General features: G+C 41.0%; 1 protein-coding gene across 1 annotated transcript in view; it reads left to right on the top strand.

The window, feature by feature from the left end:
- Positions 1–18,649, top strand: part of LOC106611167 (cysteine-rich motor neuron 1 protein) — a 185,025-nt gene that overhangs the window by 87,061 nt on the left and 79,315 nt on the right. The gene's annotated exons all lie outside the window — the stretch shown is intronic.

The raw sequence follows: 18,649 nt of genomic DNA, 5'->3' as shown, positions 1-18,649 counted from the left end.
CAAGTCTCAAGTCCTAAACTTTGAGTTTCGAGTCCTAAACAAGTCATAATGTACTCTTTACCAAATTAGTACCATTTCATATTTTTAACAAGAATAATAGTTAGTATACTACATTTACGCAAATTATGAATGCTTTAAAAAATATATATATTTATTACTTTCCAAATTAACATTATATTTCCATGGAAATACATGGGTAGCCATGAGAAAGACCCCCCATAGCGATCGACTATCGCTATGGGGCGCAATCGGGCGATGTAGGCTTGTACACAATCGCCCAACCTTAACACACAACACACACACCCTCTCTGTGTGTGGTTACAGTAGGCTAACATATGTCAATGGTTTTTGGAACAGCAGTAACATCAGGCAGTATTTAGGCTACAAACTGCCCAGCCAGTTGTAGCTTGATCTTGGGTGCAATGATCACGTTCCCGCACTGACTGACTGTGTGGAGGCTCATTGACTTAATGTTACGTTAGCCTACATGCTACACTAGCAAAATTATATATAGCTGTCGTCTATATTAGCCAGGACTTACCGTTCTTTGTGCAGCTTCAAATGTGGAACCAAGTTGGAAGTTGTTGCGCCTCCATCTAATTTTCTTCCCGCATGTTTTGCAAGTTGCAATCAATTTTTTTGTGGACTACAGCATAGTCTTCATATCAGAAAATAATAATTTGGGGTATCATCTTTCCAAGGGCTCCGACTGAATTCACCCACTGACGTTCCTCTGCCACGCGCAACTTTTTCTCAGCTGTCACAATTGGCTGCTGTCCGATTCAAACTGTAATCTGTTAAATGAAGAGTTGATGCGCTGCACACTTTTTTTAATAGCATCATTTTTAATATTTGGGCTTGGGGAGGGTATTAAATCAGTTCGAGTCAAAGGGCTCAAGTCCAAGTTAAGTCACGAGTCATTGGTGTTAAAGTCAAAGTCAAGTTGTAAGTCATCATATTTGTGACTCGAGTCTGACTCGAGTCCAAGTCATGTGACTCGAGTCCACGCCTCTGGAGGATGGTATTGGATTTTTTTTTTATGTTACAGGAATGCAATACACGTCAGGGGTAGAATTGTGTGGGAATGTGAAATTATTTTAACATGTAAAAAGCTTTATTCTTGGTAAATTAACAATGGTGAGTTCCCAGTTACTTTTATAAAATTCCACCCCTGAAAAAGTAGAGCTACAGTTAAAAAATACCCCACCCTCCGCTGGCAACACAAGTGAAATATCAGCCAGACTATGAAAAAATACAATCATCAAACCAGCAGCTTTTGGGCTGTAGATTCTGCAGGTTGAAGAAGAGTGCAAATGTGACTCGTTTTAGGAAACTATGCGTATGTCGCGCGTCACTACTTTTTTATTTTTGAGTAGATATGCCTACAGGAACATGTGAACTTTCATGTTCCTTAATAACACACTTGTATGCCATCTGTAAATACGAATAAAATGGTTAAATTACAAGCCTAGTTGGTTTAGCAATGTAAGAAGATTGATTGGCTGAGACAATGGATGGGCTGGACATGCTGAGAGATGAGATTGAATTGGTCTGCCATGTAGCACACTTCTGTCTATAACATGAGCTCATCAGTATATCCTGTTAGGGCTAGGGGGCAGTATTGACACGGCTGGATAAAAAACGTACCCGATTTAATCTGGTTACTACTCCTGCCCAGTAACTAGAATATGCATATAATTATTGGCTTTGGATAGAAAACACCCTAAAGTTTCTAAAACTGTTTGAATGGTGTCTGTGAGTGTAACAGAACTCATATGGCAGGCCAAAATCTGAGAAGATTCCATGCAGGAAGTGGCCTGTCTGACAAGTTGTGCTTTATCTTGGCTCTTTTTATTGAAGACTGAGGATCTTTGCAATAACGTGACACTTCCTATGGCTCCCATACGCTCTCAGAGCCTGGGAAAAAGCTGAAGGATATCGAGGCAGGCTCTGGCTGAAACACATTATCGCGTTTGGCAAGTGGCCGATAAGAGTACTGTGGGCTTAGGTGCGTGCCCGAGTCGACCGAATGCTTTATTTTCTTTCCTCTGTTTACCTAAATGCAGATTCCCGGTCGGAATATTATCGCTTTTTTACGAGAAAAATGCCATAAAAATGGATTTTAAACAGCGGTTGACATGCTTCGAAGTACGGTAATGGAATATTTAGAAATTTTTGGTCACGAATTGCGCCATGCTCATGACCCTTATTTACACTTTGGATAGTGTCTTGAACGCACGAACAAAACGCTGCTATTTGGATATAACGATGGATTATTTTGGACCAAACCAACATTTGTTATTGAAGTAGAAGTCCTGGGAGTGCATTCTGACGAAGACAGCAAAGGTAATAACATTTTTCTTATAGTAAATCTGATTTGAGTGAGTGCTAAACTTGCTGGGTGTCTAAATAGCTAGCCCTGTGATGCCGGGCTATCTACTGAGAATATTGCAAAATGTGCTTTCCCCGAAAAGCTATTTTAAAATCGGACATATCGAGTGCATAGAGGAGTTCTGTATCTATAATTCTTAAAATAATTGTTATGCTTTTAGTGAACGTTTATCGTGAGTAATTTAGTAAATTCACCGGCAGTGTTCGGTGGGAATGCTAGTCACATGCTAGTCACATGCTAATGTAAAAAGCTGGTTTTTGATATAAATATGAACTTGATTGAACAAAACATGCATGTATTGTATAACATAATGTCCTAGGGTTGTCATCTGATGAAGATCATCAAAGGTTAGTGCTGCATTTAGCTGTGGTTTGGGTTTATGTGACATTATATGCTAGCTTGAAAAATGGGTGTCTGATTATTTCTGGCTGGGTACTCTGCTGACATAATCTAATGTTTTGCTTTCGTTGTAAAGCCTTTTTGAAATCGGACAGTGTGGTTAGATTAACGAGAGTCTTGTCTTTAAAATGGTGTAAAATAGTCATATGTTTGAAAAATTTAAGTTTTTGCATTTTTTTGGTTTTTGAATAACGCGCCACAGGATTACACTGGCTGTTACGTAGGTGGGACGATTTGGTGCCACCTAGCCCAGAGAGGATATGTAGGTAATCCTTTATAATGCAGCTTTTTAAAAAGATATCACGAAGAACTGCAAAAGTCTTGATAATGCTCTCCACTTTCTGAAGGACTGATTTTTGAAATCAGTGGAATGCCCGATGGAAGCAGAGTATGATAGCTAAGGAGATGGAGAAAATTCAGGCATTGCAAATATGCAGAGGGAGTCGAGAATAGAACACAGAAGGCTGTTGTGTAAAACACCTGTCTCCAAATTACATCTTCAAACTAAGGGCAAGCATGGCATCCGTGACAGAGAGGGAGAAGCATTCAATCATGTATACGGGTAAGAGAGTCTAGCTAAATACGTTTTCAGATATTATACGATTCCAATTTTGTCAGAAAGTCATTTTCATTGCAAGTTAAAGGGACTGTTAGCTAGCTATCTAACGTTAGCTGGTTGGCTCGCTAGCTGGCTGGCTCGCTAGCTAATGTTACGTGTATGATCTGTTTAGTAATATTATTCGTATCCCAGAGCCATTTGCATTGCTACTGTAGTTATAGCCTAATGTTAGCTACAGTAGCTAGCTAACATTGAACCTAGTTCGTTAGCTTTAGCTTCCTGTACATTCATGCAGGGTAGTAATGTTATGAGTTGGGATTATGGTTTATTGTTGAACTAGCTAGCTAAATATATGTCTGAACAAAACACTCCACTAAGCAAGTAACCATTTCACTGTACAATTTACACCTTCTGTATCCTGTGCATGTGACAAATAAACCAAAGTCAAATTAGGATATAACGATAGGCCAACGAGACAGTGTCCAAGTTCTAAAATTCTCCGGTAGAATGCACTCTTTTTATGTCCTCACACCCACAATCATAAACTATTTTCTGTAATTAGCTTGCCATTAACTTTTAAATAATGATATCATTGTGATATTCCTGTAATAGTGAATATAAATTAGCTAAAGTTAAGACATTGTCAGCTATATGGTCATTATTTGAACTTAACGTTAGCTAGCTATCTAACAAGCTAGAAACTAACCAAAACATTGTTTAGAAAGTTGCTGTTAGTTGCCTGGTTTGCTAGATTGACATTCAGTAACAGTTAAAAGTTTGGACACCAACTCATTCAAGGGTTTTTCTTTCTTTTTACTATTTTCTACATTGTAGAATAATAGTGAAGACATCAAAACTATGAGATAACACATATGGAATCATGTAGTAACCAAAAAAGTGTTAAACAAAATATATTTTATATTTGAGATTCTTCAAAGTAGCCACCCTTTGCCTTGATGACAACTTTTCACACTCTTGGCATTCTCTCAACCAGCTTCATGAGGAATGCTTTTCCTACATCCTTGAAGGAGTGTAACGGTCGTCGTATGAAAGGGACCAAGGCGCAGCGGGTTGAGTGCTCATTTTAACTTTTAATTTAGAACACTGAAAACACAAAACAAGAAAACGTACGAACGCACAGTAATGCAGGCTACACACAGCAATGCACAAACAACTTCCCACAAAGGGACAGGTGCAAACAGGCCTACTTAAATATGACTCTCAATCAGCAACAACGATGTACAGCTGTTCCTGATTGAGAGCCATACCAGGCCAACAAAGAAATACACAACATAGAAAAACATAGAAATACAAAACAAGAACATTACCCAAAAACCCCGGAACACATAAATCAAACACCCCTCTTACATAAATACATATCCCATTAAACCCCGAACCACATAAAACAAATACCCCCTGCCACGTCCTGACCAAACTACAATAACCAATAACCCCTTATACTGGTCAGGACGTGACAAGGAGCTCCCACATGTGCTGAGCACTTGTTGGCTGCTTTTCCTTCACTCTGTGGTCCAACTCATCCCAAACCATCTCAATTGGGTTAAGGTCGGGTGATTGTGGAAGCCAGGTCATCTGATGCAGCCCTCCATCATTCTCCTTCTTGGTCAAATAGCCCTTACACAGCCTGGAGAGTTTGCAAAGCTGTCATCAAGACAAAGGGTGGATACTTAGAAGAATCGCAAATGTCAAATATCTTTTGATTTGTCTAACACTTTTTTGGTTACTATATGATTCCATGTGTGTTATTTAGATGTCTAGATGTCTTCACTATTATTCTACAATGTAGAAAATAGTAAAAATAAAGAAAAACCCTTGAATGAGCTGATGTGTCCAAACATTTGACTGGTACTGTATACTAAATAATTGCTTAAACAGATGTTTTTTTTGGTGTTAAAATACACCAGTTATGCTATTGTGGACCACCAGGCTGGTGGTGTCATGCAGTCTGTCATTTTTGTGTTTATACTTTTTCATAAGGACAACGACAAGTTTAATGTCGGACGACAATGTTCATGATGTCACTGCGACAACTGTATACAGACATGTTGATAGACCTATTATAAACCAGCCTTTAGTATTGAAATCTTTGTTGTTTAGTTCACTACCGTACTCACTCTGTTTAGCAGAAGGCCTCACATGTGAATCCTTAAAGAGATGGGTGGGGCTAAGGCTTAATAGAATGCTGAAATGGTATAAACAAACATGAGCTCTCCAGTAGGTGTCCAAAACACTCAAGGGCCATTTTCTGAAAAGTGGGGTTACAAGTTTATCAACTTTCAAAGCAGAATTACTTTCCCAATTTTCCTCAACTGAAGTGTATGATATACCATTTTCTACTTTTATCCAATGTAAAAAAACGAATCGAGCCGGTCAGTCACAAATTAGCGAGAGAGTAGGAGAGAGGAGGTTGAATGGGCAGAAGATTATTTTCATATTAAAGCAAATTCTCAAGGATTTATTGAGCCCACATTATGAGCGATGGTGAACTTTCAAGTTTGAGCTAGCCGTTAAAATAATAATTTCAAGACCTTGCATTTAAAATAAGGAAATCTCCAGTATATTTACTCTGAGAGGAGATCTAAGAGAGCCATGGCATACTGTATGTTGCAAATTATATGGGAAAAGCAAATCTAGCGAGGAGGAGATTTTTCTGTTGGTTGACGTTGGGGCAACAGGGGAGAGGGTGTGACAGGCAGTGCAGTGCTTCCCTTCCCCTCTTAGCCCTATTAGCTAGAACAAACATCTGTTGGCAATGTAGAGCCAGGGGTCTGTGTCATCCCTACATCCTGCTGTGAAATTGCCTTTTGTATATTTGGTGATTTCAGAACAAAGAGACATGCGTTCAGAGATCTACCCTCAGAACATCAAAGCACCAAACAGAAATATACACTGATTGAACAGCTGGCTCTATGGTGGCTTTATCTATCTGCCTGAAGGGAAGGAGGGAGCTGGAACTAATATTCTCCAGCTGAAGGGGGTGGAGGGTGGAAAGGAAACAGGGATTGAAGATGAACTCATCCCAAAGGGTGGAAACTGAACTGGGAATCAATAGAACAGCAGCTGTTGAGTCAGGTCACCCCTGTAACACACATACACACACACACATCACCCCTGCAACACTACAGCTCTGTTGTAATACTACCTGACCTCTTCAAGGTTTGCTGTGACTCCCAGTAATTAACATAAAACAAATGAATGCCAAACACACAAAGACACCATAGTAAAATCTCACTCTCAAGACATGCACAACCACTGTTTAGTGAGAGAGCTACAGATACGGAGGTATTTCTACACTATTATTGATCAGTGTGTGTGTGTGTGTGTGTGTGTGTGTGTGTGTGTGTGTGTGTGTGTGTGTGACCGGGATCACTCCTTCAGCCAGCTAATCGAGGCTATCCACCTCTCTAAGTTACCTCCATGGTAGGAGCAGAGAGAGCCCACAAACCTGACAAAGACCTGCAGTTGAACAACTGACAGGAGCCTCGATTATCTGGCAGAGGGAGAGATCCTGGTCACACACACACACACACACACACACACACACACACACACACACACACACACACACACCACACTGCACTCAGGAGAAAAGATGCCAAGTTCATGATGTTGATGACCATTCATGTCTCCTCAGTCTGCTCCGAAAACAGTGAGACAAATAGAAGCACATGTTTTGGCAAAGCAGTTGTTTTTGTCTGTTTTCTAGTCAATAATTCAGCTCTTATGTATGTGTCCCTTTGATGCTGTGTGATGTTGTCCGATGTGAAGATGCTCAGAGGAAGTGGAAAACCTCTTGTCTTATTGGTTTGAATGGCATATGAGAACAGAGTATTGTTCATAGTGACTGTTGTTCACATGATTGTAAATTAAATGGCATGTGGTGTTGTTAGTGTAATAAACTGGGAAAGTTATTGTTCTAAACACTCAATCAGCAGGCTACAGGTCTTACCAAGGAAGTTGATAAAGACCAGACTTTGTAATAAATATGCAATTAGTTTGTGAGTCATGGAATTAGTGTAGTTTGGGGAAGAATCTATCAATTGTTGAATAGAATATAGTCATAGAGCTTACTACAGATGTATGATCTAAATGTGATCTCCGTGATTCAGGAGAACTTTCCTGCAATGCAGGAAATGTAAAACTTGTAGTGTTTTTGAGGTTTAACCTGTCTGGGCTAGGGGGCAGTATTTTCACAGCCGGATGAAAAACGTACCCAATTTAAACAGGTTACTACTCTATTAGTAGATTTGGATAGAAAACACTCTGAAGTTTCTAAAACTGTTTGAATGGTGTCTGAGTATTACAGAACTCATATGGCAGGCAAAAACCTGAGAAAAAGTCAACCAGGAACTGGAGGATCTGAGAATTGTAGTTCTTCTTTCTAGTCCCTACAGTATCCGTGGGGTTACGTTGCACTTCCTAAGGCTTCCATTGGCTGTCTAAAGCCTTCAGAAAGTAGTTTGAGCATTTTCCTGTCACTGGGCAGATAATAGGAGCTCAGTTACTGAGTGGTCTGCCTGGCAACAAAGGGATTGGATATGCGCAGTCACGTGAGCACGCCATTCCTTATTTTTCTTCTTGAATGAATATGCTATTGTGCGGTTGCAATATTATCGCAATTTTACGTAAAAAATACCCTAAAGATTGATTTTAAACAGCATTTGACATGCTTCCAAGTACGGTAATGGAACATTTTGACTTTTCGTCTCTCGTTCCGTGCTCGCGCGTTATGCCTTTGGATAAGTGATCTGTACGCACGAACAAAACGGAGGTATTTGTACATAAATATGGATTATTTCGAACAAAAACAACATTTCTTGTGGTAGCAGTCCTGGGAGTGCATTCTGACGAAGATCAGCAAAGGTAAGAGAATATTTCTAATACTAATTCTGAGTTTAGGTTGCCCCGAACTTGGCGGGTGTCTGAATAGCTCGCCGTGATGGCTGAGCTATGTACTCAGAATATTGAAAAATGTGCTTTCTCCGTAAAGCTATTTTAAAATCTGACACAGCGGTTGCATCCAGGAGTACTCCATCTATAATTATTTAAATAATTGTTATATATTTTGTCAACGTTTATGATGAGTATTTTTGTAAATTGATGTGCACATTCACAGGACGTTTTGGTGGGAATACATTTTCTGAACATCACGCGCCAATGTAAAATGCTGTTTTTGGATATAAATATGAACTTTATCGAACAAAACATACATGTATTGTGTAACATAATGTCCTAGGAGTGTCATCTGATGAAGATCGTCAAAGGTTAGTGCTTCATTTAGCTGTGTTTTGGGTTTTATTGACACATGTCCTTGCTTGGATAATGGCTGTGTGATTATTTTTGTCTATGTACTCTCCTAACATAATCTAATGTTTTGCTTTCGCCGTAAAGCCTTTTTGAAATCGGACAATGTGGTTACATCAAGGAGAAGTGTATCTTTAAAATGGTATAAAATAGTTGTATGTTTGAGAAAGTTGAATTATGCCATTTTGTTGTTTTTGAATTTGCCACCCTGATATTTCACTGGCTGTGTCCCGCAGTCCCACCTAGCCCATAGAATTAAAAAGGCTCCTGAAATGTAAAATTTCCACTTTAACATTTCAGTCTTACATTTTCCCTTAAGAAAAATGTATCAGCCCCTACAAAAATGTCCATTAATTATAATCCACCTACTAATTTTAATTTCCGGTTGCTGCAGGGTTCTTTTCCTGCTGTAGCAAACGGGCTCAAATTAAGATCCTACATCTGTACACTACAACTTATGCTGCATTTAGTGGAGCCAGATGTTCTATAGATGTGCCTGTTGTGTCTTTATTTTTAGCCACTTGTTTATCCGTCTGCGGTGTGCTCAACTGTCTTTCCGAGTGACATGCTCGCAAAGGAGCAGTAAAAGCTGCCAATCTCTGTTGGCACTTATGGCAGGTACACTTAAAGTTGGCATTTCTATTGAATGTGTGTGGCATTTGGATCGAGTGTGTAAAGTGCTACTATTGCAAGTGGACATGCCGGTCTGTCCTTTATTCAATGGTAGCAGAAGGCCACTCATGCTTGAAGGAGGCAGTTGAGAGGAGCCTTCTGTCAGGAATACGAGGGGACTCACGTATTTCAGCAATCTTGTTGACTCTGTACTGAAATTGCTAACTTATGATTTTTGGGGGGAGTTTGTACAAATGAACAAGTATGTTAGTTTGGTTTCATGTACATGGAGATGGAGATGACATACAGTATCTGCCTATTCATGCCCTGCAACGAATATAGTAAGAAGCAGGTTGATGCTATCCCAGGCAGGCTGTTGCTATCTAACAGAATCTAGACAGCCATCTCTTTTCTGAAGACTGATCCGACCACATTGATGTTGTTAGCAGTTGATGTTATTCTTTATAACACAGACCCCAAAGCAAATCAGGGGGAGGAAAATAGGTTAATTCAAAGAGGATAAATCATAGATGGTATGCTGAGAGGTAGATGGTAGATGGTCGTTCCTTCCCTGTCCTCAGTGATTCTCTCTCAGTGATTCTCCCCTGAACAAAGGGACAGGATGTAGTTTGTAGCCCAGCCCTAGCCTGTGGTTGACCAATTAGAATTCCTTGCAATAAAACTGTGCCAATGGCCAAATAACAAGTATCCTATTTCAGACTCAGTATATAGACAAAATCCTCCCATGTCTCTGCATTAATCCCCTATTACAGAAAAAACACTATTTCCATTGATCGTTAGTACTCTATTGACTTTTAGTCCTCTTGACCTTTAGTCCTGTATTGACCTCTCGTCCTCTATCTTTGCATTGTGTATTTATCTTCTAAATATTCTTATTCTCCCCCCTAAACCATTTAAAAAACACATATACTTAAATGTATTTTTAGAAACCAATAGAAAACATGAAAAAATTGACTATAAAAAAACATTAGCAGTAAGCATAAAATCATTCACATTAAACACCTTGCATTTCTATAAAACACAAAGGACATATTGTACTTGCTGTTACAATAAGATATAGATTTCAAACAAAGTCATAGAAAATAAGTATTAACAGGTGTAATGATGATGTTCCTTACGATTCCTACCACATCCTGTATTAGGAGGAAACTCACACAAAACAATAATTGTCTACAAGACAATAATATTCAATCGTCCTGTTGGCAAGGTAATCATTCACCAAGTCCTTTAAAAGTGATCAGCTCTTCCACACTGGTGTCAGTCCCACAGAAATAACTATTAGAAATTATGTTCTGACAGTCTGCCGGTAGTGAGGAATTCTTCTTCCGTTCCACTGGTTGCACTTCACCTGTGATCTTGTATCGTTTCAGGTACAGTCCTTGAATCGAAGGATATTGCTTCAGCTTCAGACTGTAGATTCTCATAACCTGTAACAAAGGAAACAAAAAAGTGAAAGTAACATGTCCTGGTTCCAATAGAAATTGATATTTCACATAGATTTCCCTAAGTAAGCATGTCCCGATTTTCAGTGAAACGTTGGATGATGACTGCGATATACAACATAGAAGTTTATCAGGTTCTGATCACCTTACTATGCTTCTTCACCCGAGATTGGGCCCCGACTGCTAATCAATCAGTTCTTTATTCTCCAAGCTCCGCTTTGTCTTCAAAATGGACAACTTGCAATGAGTGACATGTATCCATCGTGATTTTCCCTGGAGTTTTACTGCTGACCTCGTTATGAGCAAAACTTGATAAGGACCTTCCCATCTTGGTCCTAATGTCTCTGTTACATATTTTTTTACCATCACTCTCTGTCCTGGTACTACGTCATGTCCCCCCTTAGGACTTGTTCCCCACGTCTCTTTTACTTGTCTGTCTGCTTCCCCTACTGCATTAGAGAGTTGTATGCAATTGCATTGTGTCACTCATAAAGTGAACGTCTGCTTTTCTCAAATCTAATGTGCCTGTCACTTTCACATTGTCCATTGTAGTAACTGCCCAGCCTGCCTTCCTCACACTCCCCTCCACAATGCTTGAACCGTCTGTGTATAAGATAAACTCAGGGTTTTCCAACGGATGACTCTTAGTAAACCCATCAGAGAGCTGATCCAAAACCAGATCACAACAGTAATGTTGAAGTAATGTGGTATCTGGGGGAAGCATCAGAGTAGCTGGATTACATGGTGTGCCACGTTGTATGATGATGTTAGGAGCCTCCAACACAGTTGACCATTTGATCCAATGATCCAATGAGTGACCTGTGCAGCTCAATTCATTGTCAAAAGAGTATGAACAGCATGTGGACACTTGATGGTAAGATGTTGCTCGAGAACAAGCGATGCCACCATCGACACAGCGACGTAAGTAGCCTACATAGCTCTGAGACAGGGACCCCATCCCAATGCCACATCATCCAACTTCTTTGAATAGTAGCCTACAGGTTTCTGACAATCACCATGGTCTTGTGTCAGCACTGAGGTCATGTAGCCATCTTTTTCAGTCACAAAAAGGGTGAACGGTTGGCCTGAGTCCGGAATGCCCAAACTGATGACAAAGCTAGTTTGAGCTTGCCAAGAACCTCTTTCTGCTCTTCCGTGAAGGCTACAGTTTTTTGAATCAGGGTCTCCCTTGAGGAGGTTGTTAAGGAGTTGTGCAATTTTGGCAAAGGAGTCCACCCAGCATCTGTTGTAATTGCACAAGCCCATGAAGTAGCGAAGTTCTTTAATAGTAGTGGGCTCTTTGGCAGCTTGTATGACAGCTGTACGACTTTGTGTCATCTCGCTTTTTCCCTGTGAGACCAGTTGACCAAGGTAGATAACCTGTGCTTGCATGAGTTGGGCCTTCTTAGGGCTAGCTTTATGGCCTTTGGCATGCAAGTGGTCTAACAGTGATTTTAGATCCTCAGCATGTGTTTCCTCATCTTCTGAGGCCAACAATATATCACCAACATATTGTATGACAACAGATGACATCTGCGGGAGAGCTTGGAGATGTCTCCTCAAAGCCTGTTGGTAAATCAAAGAACTATTATGAAGGCCCATAGGAGTTCTAGTCCACTAATACTGTTGACCATCCACAGAAAATGGACGGACCTCTGGATGTAAGGGTACTGACCAGAACCCATTAGCCATATCAATGACTGAGAACACAGAGTGAGCAGGTGACAATGAGGAAGAAGTGTTTGAAGTGTCAGCCACCAGTGGAGTGAGCTTGGAGACGGTTTCATTTGCATTCCTGTAGTCCACAGTCACTCGCCAGGCCCCACTTGATCTTTTCACTGGCCATACTGGGCTATTAGAGGCAGAATGTGTCTTTTCAACTACAGTGGGGCAAAAAAGTATTTAGTCAGCCACCAGTTGTGCAAGTTCTCCCACTTAAAAAGATGAGAGAGGCCTGTAATTTTCATCATAGGTACACTTCAACTATGACAGACAAAATGAGAAGAAAAAAATCCAGAAAATCACATTGTAGGATTTTTTATGAATTTATTTGCAAATTATGGTGGAAAATAAGTATTTGTACAATAACAAAAGTCTATCTCAATACTTTGTTATATACCCTTTGTTGGCAATGACACAGGTCAAACGTTTTCTGAAAGTCTTCACAAGGTTTTCACACACTGTTGCTGGTATTTTGGCCCATTCTTCCATGCAGATCTCCTCTAGAGCAGTGATGTTTTGGGGCTGTTGCTGGGCAACACGGACTTTCAACTCCCTCCAAAGATTTTCTATGGGGTTGAGATCTGGAGACTGGCTAGGTCACTCCAGGACCTTGAAATGCTTCTTACGAAGCCACTCCTTCGTTGCCCGGGCGGTGTGTTTGGGATCATTGTCATGCTGAAAGACCCAGCCACGTTTCATCTTCAATGCCCTTGCTGATGGAAGGAGGTTTTCACTCAAAATTTCACAATACATGGCCCCATTCATTCTTTCCTTTACACGGATCAGTCGTCCTGGTCCCTTTGCAGAAAAACAGCCCCAAAGCATGATGTTTCCACCCCCATGCTTCACAGTAGGTATGGCGTTCTTTGGATGCAACTCAGCATTCTTTGTCCTCCAAACACGACGAGTTGAGTTTATACCAAAAAGTTCTATTTTGGTTTCATCTGACCATATGACATTCTCCTAATCCTCTTCTGGATCATCCAAATGCCCTCTAGCAAACTTCAGATGGGCCTGGACATGTACTGGCTTAAGCAGGGGGACACGTCTGGCACTGCAGGATTTGAGTCCCTGGCGGCGTAGTGTGTTACTGATGGTAGGCTTTGTTACTTTGGTCCCAGCTCTCTGCAGGTCATTCACTAGGTCCCCCTATGTGGTTCTGGGATTTTTGCTCACCGTTCTTGTGATCATTTTGACCCCACGGGGTGAGATCTTGCGTGGAGCCCCAGATCGAGGGAGATTATCAGTGGTCTTGTATGTCTTCCATTTCCTAATAATTGCTCCCACAGTTGATTTCTTCAATTCAAGCTGCTTACCTATTGCAGATTCAGTCTTCCCAGCCTGGTGCAGGTCTACAATTTTGTTTCTGGCGTCCTTTGACAGCTCTTTGGTCTTGGCCATAGTGGAGTTTGGAGTGTGACTGTTTGAGGTTGTGAACAGGTGTCTTTTATACTGATAACAAGTTCAAACAGGTGCCATTAATACAGGTAACGAGTGGAGGACAGAGGAGCCTCTTAAAGAAGAAGTTACAGGTCTGTGAGAGCCAGGAATCTTGCTTGTTTGTAGGTGACCAAATACTTATTTTCCACCATAATTTGCAAATAAATTCATTAAAAATCCTACAATGTGATTTTCTGGATTTTTTTTCTCATTTTGTCTGTCATAGTTGACGTGTACCTATGATGAAAATTACAGGCCTCTCTCATCTTTTTAAGTGGGAGAACTTGCTCAATTGGTGGCTGACTAAATCCTTTTTGCCCCACTGTATACCCATGTCCCATAGATCTTTAATCTCTACTTCTATAGCGACCATTGCTTCCTTGCTAATGGGATATTGTTTTGTGCAAGGTGGGCAACACCTGGCCAGCACACTCGTTCCATATCCAAAGTTCCATACTAATTTTTCTTTTTAGTCCAAATAGCATCAAGTCCTAAAATTGGTTGTTCAAATGAGCCTATCCACGCCCCTGCATCAATCTTCATTGGACCAATAGAAATTGATAATGGTTTGGTTTGTTTCATATCTGTCCCCCCTCTCCTCATGTTCAGGTGGTGGAGGGAAGTGTGAAGTGCAATTAAGATTGCATTATCTATGGATCTTTTTTTATTTTGTTTATTTTTATTTAACTAGGCAAGTCAGTCTATGGATCTGTTGGGGCGGTATGCGAATTGGAGTGGGTCCAGGGTCTGGGATGATGGTGTTGATGTTTGTCATGACCAGCCTTTCAAAGCACTTCATAATTACAGATGTGTGTGCTACAGAGCGAGAGTCATTTAGGCAAGTTACTTTGGAGTTCTTGGGAACAGGGACAATGGTGGTCAACTTGAAACATTTTGGGATAACAGACTGGGACAAGAAGAGATTGAAACACTTGGCAGCTGGTCTGCACATGCTTTGAGAATGCGCCCTGGTATTCCATCTTGTGAGTGTTAACCTATTTAAAAGTTTTACTCACATCAGCCACGAAGAGTGAGATCACACAGCCATCTGGAACAACAGGGGCTTTCACGCAAGACTCAGTGTTGTATTCCTAGAAGCGAGCATAAAAGGCAATTAGCTCTTTTGGGTGTTCTGTATCACTGGGCATCTCACATCGCTGATCTAACCAGAGCGCGTTTAAGGTACCGGTATTAAAGTAGTAATCTCTCAAATAGCGGACTGCCGGCTGCCTCTGTTGAACATTCCGAGGCTCCTTCATAACTTGATGTGTGGTAATCTGACCATGGCTGTAAGAGAGAGCACATTGTTCTGTCTGGCTTTCTCCATGTCATCCCAGAGCAGGCAGAACAACCTGGCCCTATACACAGCTAGGGATTATCCCTGGGCTAATTGCTTAAGGTCTGGTACACACACTGCTATGGATGGGTGAAGCCTGGGGCTGACACAGCAAAGATATTACTCAAAAAGGGAAAAGGAGCCTCTGAAAAACTGACAGCATGACTTCAAGACGTTTAAGGTGGTTTCCCGTCTCTCTCTCAGACCATGTGTTGAGTAGATTATATAAACTGTCAATCACCTGCCTCACCATGGTAACCACTCGTCATGTTTCAACCAGCAATCTGCCCTCTTCTCTCTTCTCTTCTCTCTCAGCCCTCAAATGGGCAGGCTGAATAAACTTGAACTGACCTAAGCATGAATGATCTGAAAGTCAATACTTTGTGTTCTGCTTTCATCAGAAAGAAACATGTCTGATTCATAGAGATAGATAAATAAGTACTCATATAGTCTGTCAGTCAGTGTGTGCATGTGTGTTATACATCTGATATATGTTTATGCAAAGTCTCATGGGAAAATGGAGAGACATTATAAGAATATTTCGAAGATAAATACACAACACAGAGACAGAGGACGAGAGGTCAATACAGGACTAAAGGTCAAGAGGACTAAAAGTCAATAGAGTACTAACGATCAATGGAAATAGTGTTTTTTTCTGTAATAAGGGATTCATGCAGAGACATGGGAGAAATGTGTCTATATATTGAGTCTGAAATAGGATACTTGTTATTTGGCCATTGGCACAGTTTTATTGCAAGGAATTCTAATTGGTCAACCACAGGCTAGGGCTGGGTTATAAACTACATCCTGTCCCTTTGTTCAGGGGAGATTCACTGTGAGAGAATCATTGATGACAGGGAAGGAACGACCATCTACCATCTACCTCTCAGCATACCATCTATGATTTATCCTCTTTCAATAAACCTATTTTCCTCCCCCTGATTTGCTTTGGGGTCTGTGTTATTAAAGAATAACATCAACTGCTAACATTTGGTGCCGTGACCAGAATGAATTGGTCTCAACAACAACAAGAAAAACTCAACTGTGTGTTGATCCAGAAGAAAGAGAGAAGGCTGAGCACAACCCACTTTGGGAGAGTCAACTCTTAATCTCCTGATTGATGGCAGAAGTGCTGGGTGAGTCTAGACCAATATAATTTTAAAAGAACCAAATCAGGTTAAAATTGGCTCCAACATATGGAGGACCCTTTGTTCCTTCAATCCACCCTCTGGCTGAGTTGCACAAGGATGATTGGGTTTCAAGCATCAGGCCAGCACTACCTGGTTTTGAGTCAACAGATACTGACAGCGGTGACGAACGATGACTTAGGCCAACCAGAACACAGGCTGTAAAAGGTAGTAAAGAGAAACCTCTGGTGACAGTAATCACACATTAATCAGCATCTCCAAAACAGTTGGATGAATGGTCAAAAACGTTGAAACATCCCTGAGAAGTGGGTATGAAAACGTGGGACCATTTGAAGCATTATAGGAAACTCTACAATCTACATCCTTATGATGGGTTATAGTTATTAGCCTTTGTTAGAACAACCGTGAACATGGTATACTTGAAGAAAAGGTTTATAGAACTGGGGGTGAACAAGATGTGGCCGATGGATGGAGAGCCATACATATTTTCCTTAAGGTTCTGACCAATGCAACCACCAATTGGGGAGAGATAACCAAATGTGTTCAAAACCCGAAAGAACCGTTTGTTGAATTGATGAGATACACTCAATTCCTCCAAAAATGGGGCAATCACTCAACAGGTGATGCAATCCATACATGATGATTTGTGAAAAACTTTTGTTTCCACAACTAATGACTGGGAGAGACAAAACTACGGTGACATCAGACAGACTGTCACAACTGGACAGAGACATCAATCAACGTAATAAACCGTCTGTTATCAGAGTTGTGCAGGTTCAGAGTGAAACCAACAACATTATTCGTTCAGCAGAAGAGAAACCTGGTGTATATCATTATTGTGGGATTTCTGGTCACTGGCAATGAGAATGTCGGAAGAGAAAACGTGTTCTTATGAGGAATGGCCAGGAGAAGCAGGGTCCGTCCAAGGGAAAATGGAATCAGGACAACAGCCCCAACAACACAATGTTCATGCAGAAATGTAAGAAGCTCTCTCCGGTTCAGCAGCAGAGTTTGCTGGATGCTGTGGAGGGAAACTAACGTCCCATCTCAGCTGGTGTACATATGAAATTGGATGGATGGTTAACAACTTTGCAGTAGATTTTTTCGTAGATACGGGTGCTGAAGTTACTGTATTGCCCATATCTTATGCAAAACATATATGTCCTCTGTACACAGACAACAAGATGAGAGCAACAGGTGGGGGGGACAGATATGAAACAAACCAAACCATTATCAAGTTCTATTGGTCCAATGAAGATTGATGCAGGGGCGTGGATAGGCTCATTTGAACAAACAATTTTAGGCCTTGATGCTATTTGGACTAAGAAGAAAAATTAGTATGGAACTTTGGATATGGAACGAGTGTGCTTGACAGGTGTTGCCCCCCTTGCACAAAACAATATCCCATTAGCAAGGAAACTATGGTCGCTACAAAAGTAGAGCTAAAAAGATCTATGGGACATGGGTATAGTTGAAAAGACAAGTGGGGACTGGTGAGTGACTGTGGACTACAGGAATGCAAATGAAGCTATCTCCAAGCTCACTCCACTGGTGGCTGACACTTCAACTACTTTTTCCTCATTGTCACCTGCTCACTCTGTGTTCTCAGTCATTAATATGGCTAATGGGTTCTGGTCAGTACCCTTACATTCGGAGGTCCGTCCATAGCTTGCTTTTTCTGTGTATGGTCAACAGTATTAGTGGACTAGGACTCCTATGGGCCTTCATAATAGTTCTTTGATTTACCATCAGGCATTGATCTCCCTCAGATGTCATCTGTTGTCATACAATATGTTGATGATATATTGTTGGCCTCAGAAGATGAGGAAACACATGCTGAGGATCTAAAATCACTGTTAGACCACTTGCATGCCAAAGGCCATAAAGCTAGCCCTAAGAAGGCCCAACTCATGCAAGCACAGGTTATCTACCTTGGTCAACTGGTCTCACAGGGAAAAAGCGAGATGACACAAAGTCGTACGGCTGTCATACAAGCTGCCAAAGAGCCCACTACTATTAAAGAACTTCGCTCCTTCATGGGCTTGTGCAATTACAACAGATGCTGGGTGGACTCCTTTACCAAAATTGCACAACTCCGTAACAACCTCCTCAAGGGAGACCCTGATTCAAAAGACTGTAGCCTTCACGGAAGAGCAGAAAGAGGTTTTTGGCAAGCTCAAACTAGCTTTGTCATCAGTACCGGCTTTGGGCATTCCGGACCCAGGCCAACCGTTCACCCTCTTTGTGACTGAA

This window comes from Salmo salar, chromosome ssa09 (assembly GCF_905237065.1).
Source record: "Salmo salar chromosome ssa09, Ssal_v3.1, whole genome shotgun sequence".
NCBI classification, from domain to species: Eukaryota; Metazoa; Chordata; class Actinopteri; order Salmoniformes; family Salmonidae; genus Salmo; species Salmo salar.
The sequence above is the reverse complement of the archived record's forward strand: the minus strand, read 5'-3'. Positions and strand labels throughout refer to the sequence as shown.